The sequence below is a fragment of the Pteropus vampyrus genome, unplaced genomic scaffold (assembly GCF_000151845.1).
Source record: "Pteropus vampyrus isolate Shadow unplaced genomic scaffold, Pvam_2.0 Scaffold648, whole genome shotgun sequence".
Classification (NCBI taxonomy): Eukaryota; Metazoa; Chordata; class Mammalia; order Chiroptera; family Pteropodidae; genus Pteropus; species Pteropus vampyrus.
This window is the reverse complement of record NW_011889429.1, coordinates 128,242-139,777: the sequence shown is the minus strand read 5'-3', so window position 1 is coordinate 139,777 and position 11,536 is coordinate 128,242. Positions and strand designations below refer to the sequence as shown.

Here is an 11,536-nt window from a genome sequence, read left to right as displayed (position 1 = left end):
CCCGCCAAACCGCGCCGCCGCTGGGCCGCCCCCACACCCCGCCCGCGGCATTCAACCCGCAGGTTTGGGTGGGCGCTAAGCATTTTGAGCTTTACAGCAGGCAGTGACCAGAAGCAGGCAGTGGACACGCTGGCGTTTTGTCCGCCACCTGGGACGAAACATCTCTGCAAACGTGCCGGTCTCGCAGAGACCCTGGGAGAGCCAGCGTCACCTCTCCACGAGCTCGCGGTCACTCTTATTCCTGTTCCACGACCTTTCCTGTCCTTGGTGCTCTGCCACCCGGGGCTACCAGCAGGAAGGGCAGCTATGTCGGCTCTCACCACGTCGGGTGTTAATTATCGGAGGGCCTACCAAGAGCCAGAGGCTCACAAAACCATTAAAAAGAAACAATGTTTTATTTATAGACGTGGATTAATAGAAACGAAGGTGCTGAGTTAGGCTTCCCCTCCCCCCGCCCCCACGAACAAAGCAAAATGAATGACCTGAGGGCAAATATTAAAGACGATGCTGGAAGTGCTTTAACCCGGGGTCTGATTTCCTGCCAGATGTGGGCGCAGACGCCTTTCTCATTTCATCAGCTTCTTCGTGGGCACCCAGGAAGCTGACGGGATGGCCTGGCGCTCCAGCTAACCCTTGCTGTTGACGAAGAATGCATTCCTCGAGGCTCTTTGTGCTGTCAATGAGGGCGTGACTCACCACACAGGCCCACGGGGCTTGGGTGCATCAGGCCACCAGCAGGGCATTGGAAACGGAACCCCGGCTCCTGCCGGCCTCACGCGCAGGTGTGTCTGCAGCTCTTACTGATGGAGAAGCAGAGCCCCCCACGCGTCCAGCCTCCCCACCGTCTCTGAGCCCCGCTTCTCCACGGACACGTGCTCTGTGTCTCTGCGGTGCGCGGTGTGCGGTGTGCGGTGTGCGGCGCAGTGGAAACGGCTCCGGTCCCAGCAAATGTGCTTCATACCTCTCATTTCCGGGCGCCGGCAGGTAAACGATTTCAGAGAAGGACTCAGAGTGGATCCAAGTGTGTCATCGATGTGATTACTCAGCGCAGGAAGTCAGTCCGGCTTTCCTCTGATTGATATCTGAGACACGTGTGAGAGAAGGCCAGGCGGAGAAACGCAGCCACTCAAATAACTTTTTTATGATCGATTTGCCCATGATGACCTTATGGCCCATGCCGGTCCATATAACTCCCTGGACTGTCAAATGCTTATTCATAGCCCGGGAGGTTTGAGCCGGGGTGCTGTCCTGTGTGGTTATTTAAAAAGCAGTGTGACATCTTGGACGAAGGGACAGCATCCATCCCCAGGGAGCAGCCCTGCCTGAAAGCCTCATAAGAACTGGTGAGTGGAATGATTTTTTTTTTTTTCTCTCTCTGCCGCTAAGATATTGAGATAAGTAATGGCAGACGGTGGCTGCTGCGGAATAGTCGCTTTGGTGCTTCTGCTTCAAAGGCAGGTTATTTATAGGCGTCTGTTTCTTTCCTTTTCTGGAATGAAGGGTGTACATGCTAAGAGTTCATTTCATAAAATGGGACTGCTAAATCTCAGCTCTGGGAGCTGGACTCCTTTCTGTGGGCTGATGCAAGGTGGCATATTCTTATCTGTACTGTTACATTGTTTTAAAATGTGTAAAACCGGCTGCGACAAGTTATTTACTATGTTTCTATTTGTTCATTTACTGTAAAACAAGGAAGTCTTCAGGAATAACAATGTAATTGCCAAGAAATGTCCCTTCCTCCATTCTTCCTTCCAATCTCCCTCCCTCTCTTCCTTCCTTCCTTCCTTCCTTCCTTCCTTCCTTCCTTCCTTCCTTCCTTCCTTCCTTCCTTCCTTCCTTCCTTCCTTCCTTCCTTCCTTCTTTCCTGGATTAAAATGCTCTTTTGTAAACACAACTTGGTAAAAAGAATAATGGAGAGTTTACACGGAATGAACGGAAGAGAAAATGAACAAATAAAGACCTGCATTTAGCTTGGGCCGTAGCTTACTCGAATCAGAAACTGAGTTAATTAAACTTATACATCAAAATAGTAGACCCGTCTTAGTTTCATTCTAATGGATATAAATAACGTGTATTTGCCACGAAACGCGTTCCGTGAAATATCGGTGCCGTTCTACGTTACTGTTTGTTGCTTTTCTAAAAAGTAAGTTTGAAAATGAGTTGCTCGCAGTTCCGCCCTATTTTAAAGCTTTTTAAAATTTTCGACGTATTTTTTCCATTTCTAATATACATTTTTCGAAATCCGTCATGGACCTCTTGAATTGATGTCCTGAAAACCAGGAACGGAACAAAATATGCTGCCTAATTGAGAGGCGTGCCCCTAGACCATTAAATCCATCCTCAGGACCTTGACGACAAAGGTCTCTTAACTGGCTGCACTGTCTTTGTTTTAGATGTGTTTATGACTCCCGTGTTTGAGGTTCTATGTGTCTGCATAGACCATCTTTATAAAGGAGATGGCTTAGACAAGGCGTGAGATGTCTTTGTGCTTCTGAAATCGACCACTCTGTTCTGAAAGTTTATATCGATTACAGAAGAGGAGGATCTGGTGGGACCTTTGCCGTGCGTGCCATGCCAAATCCACCTATTATGAACCAAACAAATGTATAATTTTTTTGCCCCAAAGCGAGATGTTAAGAGACTCATCAGTAGTCCCCAGCATTGTGAGGGAATGCTCCTCGTGCGTTAAGATGTCCAGTTTTTGCTCGTTTTTCTCCTCCTCGGGGTAATTAGCGTCTTCCACGTAGACGTTTGGTTTTGTGCTGATCTCAATCTTGAATTGGAGGGGTGAAAACAGAATCGTCATCGAAGGCAATGTCGCTGAAAATAGTTCAAGTGCTTTATGGAAAGATCATTCCCTTTGGTGGTCACCGCTGATGGCCACTCTGTCTCGTGAAACCTGTGATAATACCTGACGGTTTACCCCTATGAATGACTCTCTGCAGTGACATTAATATTTACCAACCGGGAAATTGCCCAACATGCATTTATAATGAGATTACGGCATAACAGCTAATGACGTCATAATACAGAACTGTAAAAGCTTTCAGTGCATGAAAGGAAAGGAAAAAAAAAAGATAGAATGGCTCTTTCTAGTTTGCGTTAAAAATCTAAACGGCCAACATGAGGCACCCCTCAAAAGGCTGAGTGAGGCCGGCGTTAAAAGTTTGTGGGTGATAGGCGTAAGGCGTGCTCTGCGGACCCGTCTCCGGCCCCACTGTGTTGTTTGCATCTTATCTTGTCATTAAAATTCCTGCCTTGTTTGCAAATTAGCCCTGTAAAACTCGTCCACTGAGTCAACAAGCCCTTACCTCTCTATCGATCCAGGTAATCATAAATGTGGCCATGATGCAACAAATAAAATCTCACCTCCAGGGTGTCCACGGAGAAGAAATCCTCAGCGTAAAGACTGCCAGCGCCGGCGTCAGTGAGAAGCACGTGTTTATGCTGAGGTGCAGGCGGACGCTCCGCAAGGGGCTGACTCCTGCACCCACGTCCACTTTCATAGGAAGCCTGGAGGTGGGAGGATGGGGCGTCCAGGATTTGGGGGTGTCTTCTCCAGAGATAAAGGAGGGCCCGGGCGTCATTCTCTTTTGCAATTAATTGTCTTCCTCAGCGTTGCTGGGCTAACACTGGGAAATCTTCGTCTGTTCTCGGGACTGCCCTGTGCATGGTAGGATGTTAGGGTGTGCCCGTGAGGTGCCAGTATCATCCCGCACCCTAACCGTGACAGCCAGAAATGTCAGCAGATGTTGTCGAGTGTCCCTGCGGCGCCAGTTGACACCCCCTGAGCTGGCATGTGAAAGGCGTAAGGCAGAGCTGTGACTTGGAGCACGGCTTCTCAGCCTTGGCAGCTAGTGGCATCTGGGGCAGGACAGGCTTTGTCCCAGGGGCTGTGCCGCACATGGTAGGGTGTTTACAATCTGTCTGCCCACTGGCACAGCCCCGGCTCCAGTTCAGACTTCTCTCGAGACAGTGCCAAATGCTCCCCGAGGGGCAAAAGCACCCCCGGTTTAAAACCATGGAACTGGGGACGGGCAGCCTGCAGGAAGCGTGCAGGTCCCTGCTTGTCTCCTGCTCTGCTGTCTCTAGGTTTCCAGGCAGCTGTTTCATTTCGCTGGAGGGTGTCCCAGCTTGTCTGACCTGGGTCACTGGGCGAGGCTTTCCTGGGTCCTCTCCCCTCCCCTCTGCCACCTCTGGGGTTATCTGAGTGACTTGGCCAAGATACTGTTCAGCGTAGACGGGCTTTTCCAGGCGTCTTGATGACTTCTTTGCAAGTCCTGTCTTTTGAATTACAGATAAGAGTCCTTTGTCCTAAGCCAAAAAGGACATATGCATATGCATCTGTGTGTATGTGTGTGTGTGTGCGTGTGCATGTGCGTGTGTGTGCGTGTGTGTGTGTGTGTGTACACATATACACATAAAAGAAATGAATGGCAAATACATATATTTTATTCTTATTGAGCTGCAATCGACATACAATATTGTGTAAGGTAAAGGGACACAGCATACTGATCTGATGAACTTGATACTGAGAAATGAGCAGCCCGATCAGTTTAGTTAACACGCATCGCCTCGCAGAGTCACCCTTTTTTTTTCGGTCTGAGCCGGTCAGCGGTGTGCGTGACACGATGCTCGCCGTTGCAGGAGAACCACCAGGCCCTCTTGGACTTTCCGAAAACTGTGTTAAAGGCAGCCAGACTTCGAAGCGGTCCGTGGATGCTTGTACTAGATTTGTTTTTTTTTTGTTGTTTTTTTAATTTTGTTCCAAGAAAACCATCGCCTTATAAAATCCAAAACGTTCTGCCCTCAGAAGTTTGTATTTCGGGACCGTGGAGCTGGAGTTCCGATCGCGAGCACTACACAGTTCGTTTTGAAGCCATGTGACTTCGAGGGGCAGACGGGTGGCCCTCTGTGGTCTCCCCGGGCTGCGATGTCACTGGGTGCTGCCGCGCCCTCCCGCAGCTGAATCCCTCCACTCACGGCCTCGCTACCTTCTCTGCATTCTCCGAGGGTCGTACTAATGCGAGAACACTCAGAGAGAACTCAATCCAGCTGGAAACGTGGGGCACAGCGCTGGGCTCTTTGTCCCCTGGCCCAGGGACCGGCAGCTCTGTGCTCTTCTCCCCAGCCTGAGCACTTGAGATTCGAGGGACCACTCACCAAATCACCGTGGCGGCATGACGGCGCCCCACGGGGATTCTCAGCCCTGGGCGTACTAAACCAAAAGCCATGTCTTGACTTTTGAACCGCCGGGTATACGATTTTTTATTCAAAAGTAATGATAATAAAGGGGCCAAGTCCATTTTCGGTTAAGAAGAAAGGAACATTATTGTTTGCTGAAGATAAGGTGCCTCTAAGATGTCATTTCTCAGTCTAGGCACCGTTGCTCTCTGGGGCTGCAGAATTCTTTCTTGGGCGGTGGGTGTTGGACATCGTAGGTTGCTTAGCTGTATCCTACTGGGATGCCAATGGCACCCACCTGATTGTGACAACGGAAATGACTCCACACTCTGCCAAATGCATCTTTGAGGGAGGGGCAGTCGCCTCCGTAAGACACAGCTTTGACTTAGAGCGAAGTCCCCACCTCGCCACAGCTGATTCTTGGGGCCAGGTCACTGACTTGTCATGGGGTGTCTTCTGCATTGTTGGACATTTAGTAGCGTCTCTAGCCTCTCTACCCACTGGATGCCAGGAGCACCACCCACGAGTTGTGATCAGCAAAAATGTCTCCCGATGCTGTGAAATGTTCCCTGGTGACGTCACCCCAAGTTGACAGGTCTAGGCTGATGCTGTGCTATATGCTGAGTCCCATTTTACAAGTGATAAGGCGAAGCCTGTTTTTTTTAGATAGCGTCACCATCAAGACCTTTCCTGCCCGGCCACAGTGTCACACGCAACCTGCATGGGTGGCTTATCCCAAGGGGTGTCGAAATCTGCCTCCGTGGGCATTCTGGGTCATATCAGATGATTGACATATCAGGAGGCAGAATCAGCAGAGCCAGCAACAGGAATGCCAAGAACTGATCATCGCAAATCACTCCAAGTGATACATTCATTAAGCGAGGAGGTTACAGTAGCAGGTGCCCGAGCCGGAGGGTGCGTGACTCACAGGCTTTTAGGTAGAAAGGTACAGAAGCTCAGTGCCAGCTCGCTAGAACCCACAGAGGGATGTTTCGGTGGCGTCTGTGGGAAGTTCCCAGAATCAAAGGAAGAGCCACAGGACTCGGGGCCGATTGCCTCGGAAACAAGCTCAAAATTCTTCCTGAGTCTGATTGACATGACCCGTAGCTACTGTCTCTAGCTACTGACGGAGGGACCACTGTATTTGAAAATAGTCGGATTTGCATCTTGCTTGAATTCTACGGTATTCTTACTATTTTACGTATGGGAGAGGGAGCCCTGTTACTTATCCATCACCGCGTGGCAAATGAGCACATGTGACCAAATCTCCATTTGAGGATGTCATGTTGGGCTAGCGATACCAGGAAGCTCGGTGGTATTTTTTTTTTCAAAAGTAAACTTCAGCTTTAATCTCTTTTTTCATGTCTGTATTTTAATTGGGGTGAAATCCACGGAGCCTGCAGTTGACCGTTTTAAATGTCCGATTCAGAGGCATGCCGTGCATTCCACCCCTTTGTCAGCCACTTCCTGCTTAGTTCTAGAACTCTCTTCTCGCCCCGCTAAAAAAAACCCCTTTATCAGCCGCCACCACCCCGACCTCCCCTACCCGCTGCCCTGGCAACCACTGATATACTTCCTGTCTCTGCAGATGTGTTGATTCTGGAAATTTTATATAAACGGAACCACACAGCGTGTGGCCTTTTGTGCCCAGCTTCCGTCACTCGGCATGTTTGCCAAGGGGAAGTGGGTTGTCGTGGTTGTCACGGCATCGTGCCGTCATGTGGATGGATCACATCGTGTGTGTCCATCATCCGCTGAGGGATGCTCGGGTCGTCCGCCTGCTCTGGGCTCGGCTGGCTTTGTCCGCAGGTGGGCAGCGGCCGCGTGGTTCCGTGGTCCGCCCTCGGAGGAGCCGTCCGGCTGTTTCTCCCGCACGGCTTTCCGTCTCTGTCGCGAGGTCCTCGTCTGGCGGAATCGTCTCGACTTGGGCGGAGACGCACCATCCCCGTGTCTCCTGTCGGCCCCTCCGCTGAGCTGGTGTCAGCACACCTGGCGGACTGCCGGTGGACAGCTTAGCGTTTCGGAGGCGCGTTTTTCTCTCCCTGGTTCTTTTCTGCCGTTTGAAAATGCACGGGGACAATTCCTGGTCCTGAGGCTCGCTGGCCTTCCTGGAGCGGGCAGCAATTCCCAGAGTCTCTGAGTCGTGAGCTGAGCCTGTGACTGTGCGAATGCAGTCAGGAGCAAGCGGGGTCTGCTGGGACCCCCCTCTGCCTGCCCGTTCTCCAGGATGGGTCACTCGCCTCTCTTCCTGCGCCCGGCCCCTCTGTCCCCTGCTCCCCAGCTCAGCCTCCGTCTGCCACCTCTGCTTTGGCCGAGGGACAGAACTAGGGGTTCTGAGGTCCAGGAGGTGGAGCCAACGGCTCATCACCTTGTGATGTTCAGATTCCAACTCTATCAGGAGCCATTATCTTTGGGTCACCTGCATTCATTAATGACTCTCTCCCAACTGCCATTTCGTCACCCTCAACAAATACAGTTGCATCCAGCGGACACGTTATGAGGTTAGGGATTTTATTAGACTTAACAGCGTCGACGTGGCGGAGTGAGTCCTTATAAAGTATTTTCAGCAAAAAAGAGAGCTCTCGGCTACCACCGGCCCATGAATTAGACAAGGAAACGTGTCACGTGCAGTGTGCATGTGGAACATGTCTCGTTCCTAAGTACGAATTTGATGAGATCCTTATTGGGTAAATCCACACAGGGACTGTTGCCGGCGTGCGAAGAATTACAGAAATCTCATACATGCGGACATGGCTGCCACTGATATTTTCAAGTAGAAGGTCCGTGTCTGTGATTTCTTCATTCGAGTCATGCGTTTGACATTTGTACCTGTTAAACTGAACGAACTTCGCACCTAAAATTAGGGAGACTAGCGTCGTGTTGCCCTGTGCTAAATCAGCATATAGCATGGACTTGGAAAAGCATTTTGGTGGCTCATTCACAGTTTGCTACTAAGTAACTGTTGGTTATTCACCTATGTGCTTGGACCGATGCCAGCCGTTAGTTCGTTACTATGTTCAGAGTTACTTGTTTGCTTTTTAATAAGAATTTAGGATTTCCTTCTTTACGCAACTGTAGAGGGAAGAGAAGGCGGCACCTGGTATTTTGGAAATAACCTTGAGGGTATTGTCCTTTCTTTGGATATCCTAGCTAAAAATCAGGACTTTGGAGCATCCTTAAATTCTAAGAGCATCATCGGGTGCTCGTTTTTAAAGCAGGGGTGATGAAAAGCATCGTGTCTGCTCCGCGGGACTCCACGGTGCCTGTGAGCCACCCAGACCCCGCCATCGACACATGTTCATGACAGTCTGGAATGTGTCCCCCTGAGTATCACTCACTGGTGAACTTGGCCATGAGTCACCTGCCTGGGTTATTCTCTGCACTCTGCTCCTGTCCCACAGTTTACCTGTGGGTCAAACCCTGTTTGCTTCTCTGTCTTAATTTCCGCCCTCACCTGGTTGACCTCTGTACTGTCACCTTGGTTTTTCTCAACCGTGTGGGTTCTCCCTCCTGGCTGCCTCAGGAGACCTCAGTGGCATGTCTCCCAGCCCCTTCCTCTTTGGTTGGGGCCCTGGGACACGTCCCCACCCCGCTTGAAGGTGCACTTGACAGAACGGTTGTGTCTTCACCCATCTACCGTGAACGCCAAGTGAGCGTGTATGCCCCGGCATCCTTTGTAAGAGCTGGCAAAATGAGTTAAGGATCCAGCAACTCATCGCTGTACTTCTCTTAAAGCACTGGAGGGTGAGCGGGTCCCGACCTCCAGGTACATCAGGAGAAAATTGAACCACCCTGACATTTGCACATTTTCCAGAAAGAGACCGAAGAAGAGGGAGACATTGCGACATGCCAGTATCCAACCTGGCTTAGTACACAAGCACCAGGAAAAGTTCTCTTGTAAATGAATATACTTAAAGAAGAACACTCAGGCTGTGTTCTTCCCTTTCTTTGGATAATTTTGATGGAAGACATGTTTACAACTTTTCGGAGGCATATTTTCCATGTCATTGAGTTCACCCAGCTGTGCAAGTCACTGGTTTTTATTAAAATTACCAAATCGTACGATCATCACCATCGGTCCGTTGGCGAACATTTTCGTGACTCCAGTGAGAGCCTTCACGCCCACCTCTGTTAGATCCCCACGTTCACGCCCTGCCCCAGCGTCTCTTAGAATCCCTCTCATGTGACTATACCCTCGAGGGGTATCGACAGTGATCAGATGGCACCACTCTATTACTTGACCCTGCAATCACGGCCCCGGAAAGACCCAGAAGGAAATTGCATAGGCATGAGGAAGTAGACCCTCCGTATTCTGTCAGCCTCCATGCCCCTCGCTGTTTGGGAGGCTGTATTTTGTCTGTGTTGGCGCTAAATCATCGACCCCCGTTTTTGCCATTTGCAGCCCCTCCCCCTACCTCTGTACTAGTTTCCTGAGGACAGGCCTGTGACATTCTTTCTTGTTCTTAGGCCCCCGAGACAGACTTCCTTCATAAGCAAGTCAGCATCGGTCAGGGAAACCATCCATTCTCGCGTGTCTGAGATTGTTATCGTTGCAACAAATGTCTAATTATTTCAAATAATACTAGGAGTAAGTGAAATGCCCTGATTGTGGACTCATCGTCCGTTTGCAGAGAAAAACCAGAAGGTGAAATCTGGACAGGGAAGCCTGTCGGGGTATTATTTGCTAAAGGGTTTCAAAAAAAAAGACAGGCAATGCAAAGTGATGTAATCTGGGCGCATACAATAGGCCATCAGATCTGGTCCAGACAATGAGTGATTCTTTCTTACCTGCAGATAAGGGAATCAGCCTTGAGGCCAGTCTCGCTGTTTCTCTGCAGACTCGCCTGCGGGCCACCTGCTGGAATCTTTGCCCAGCTAAAAGCTTAATATCTGATCAACTCTTTTTTCTTTCTGGAGCCTTCACCCCACAGATAAAATATTGCTGTGAAATTGACTGTGACAAACAAGGAAGTGCGTGGGTTGGTGATGCTCAGGAGGAAGTGGCCATCCTCTTTTAAAATCTGAGACAGTGAACGGCCGACATCGGGTCGGCATGTGCCCTGGGGTTTGGAGTCGCGCAGATAAAAAAGACAGATATTATCTCCTGGCCAGGGACTCTGAAAAAGGAACCGCTCCAGCGTTAGGATGGACTCCAACATGAAAAGTGTGCCAGTACAATGGCGAAACCGTCATAGACGGACCCACTTGGGGGAAGAAAGCTCCAGCCATTTAAAGAAACCCGTGGGGTGGTAATGGGTTTCTCTTCTAATGATCCTGGAGTTTGAAAGTGAAGATTCAGGAGGCTGGGGAAAGGTGAGACAATCGCGACAGGAAAGGCTTACCTGTCTGTGTCTAATGTCAGGGGGACCAAAAGCCCCAAACAAACCGATAAAAATGGTTACTTGCTTCTCTGGCTCCCAGCTGGACCCTGATTCAGTGTCCACATCCTTTGATGGGCCAGCACCCCGCTGCATCAGACCCAACTCTTTTGGGGCTATTTAAGCCACTTCTGCATTTTAAACGTTCTAAAAACAGAATGACAGACGGCGGGTGCGCCCCGTCTGGAATCAGCAGGCGGGGATGCGTTGCCCCGTACGCTCTCTGCATCTGGCGCGTCTCTTGCGGACGAGGACGTGGCGACACTAGGTCGGTTCATTCCATGGCGCTGGCTCGCAGCCTTGGCTCGTCGTGGTGTTGCTCGTTGATTGAAACAGGACGCCTTGGGTGCTCCGCGGGCTTCCAAGTCCCCCACCCTCCCGGACTCCCAAAACTTATAGCAGCCTGTCTCACTTTTGGCAGAAAAGTTTTCCTTTGAAGATCTGGACGGAAACCGGCACAGGAACTTACAGGCCAGCAAACTGGTGTTGTCAGATTGAACTCCTGGAGGTTGTCCCTCTGTGTCTCTAGACTTGTCCTGGTTTTAAGCTGTCTTCACGGTTTTCTCCTGGCTTCCCAAAGCCTACGTCTTTCTTGACAGCATCAGGTCCACGTCCTAGACCTTCACCTCTGCCTGTGTCTGACTGGCCCGTCCGCCCCTTCTGCAGCTTTGTCCCCCTGGTCACCGGTGACCATGGACGTTAGCTTCCCACGTCTTTTCCTTTGCGATGACCCACACTTTCGGTCCCTCGTGTGCCTTTCAGCTCACCTTTCCTGAGCTGCTGCCTCCAACGCTGTCTCCCCTCCCTGCCCATCCAGCTTATGTCTTCAACATTTTCTGCTGTTTGTTGTCACCCGCACCCACGGCCTCGCGTGTTGTCCGCAGTCGTGTGTCTTACGGCCCTGTCCTGTACTCTGTCCTCGCCCCTTTCAGGTCCAGAATCAGAACATCTACGTCCACTTGCCAGCCGAGCTG

General features: G+C 50.6%; 1 protein-coding gene across 2 annotated transcripts in view; it reads left to right on the top strand.

The window, feature by feature from the left end:
- Positions 1 to 11,536, top strand: part of STS (steroid sulfatase) — a 125,180-nt gene that overhangs the window by 7,859 nt on the left and 105,785 nt on the right. The window contains exon 1 of one of the 2 annotated variants that reach the window (XM_023525923.1): positions 649 to 1,343. The exons of the other annotated variant lie outside the window; for it this stretch is intronic. The gene's annotated coding sequence lies outside the window, so the exon portion shown is untranslated. Of the gene's footprint in view, positions 1 to 648; positions 1,344 to 11,536 lie in introns of those variants that run through there. 2 annotated transcript variants of the gene reach the window in all.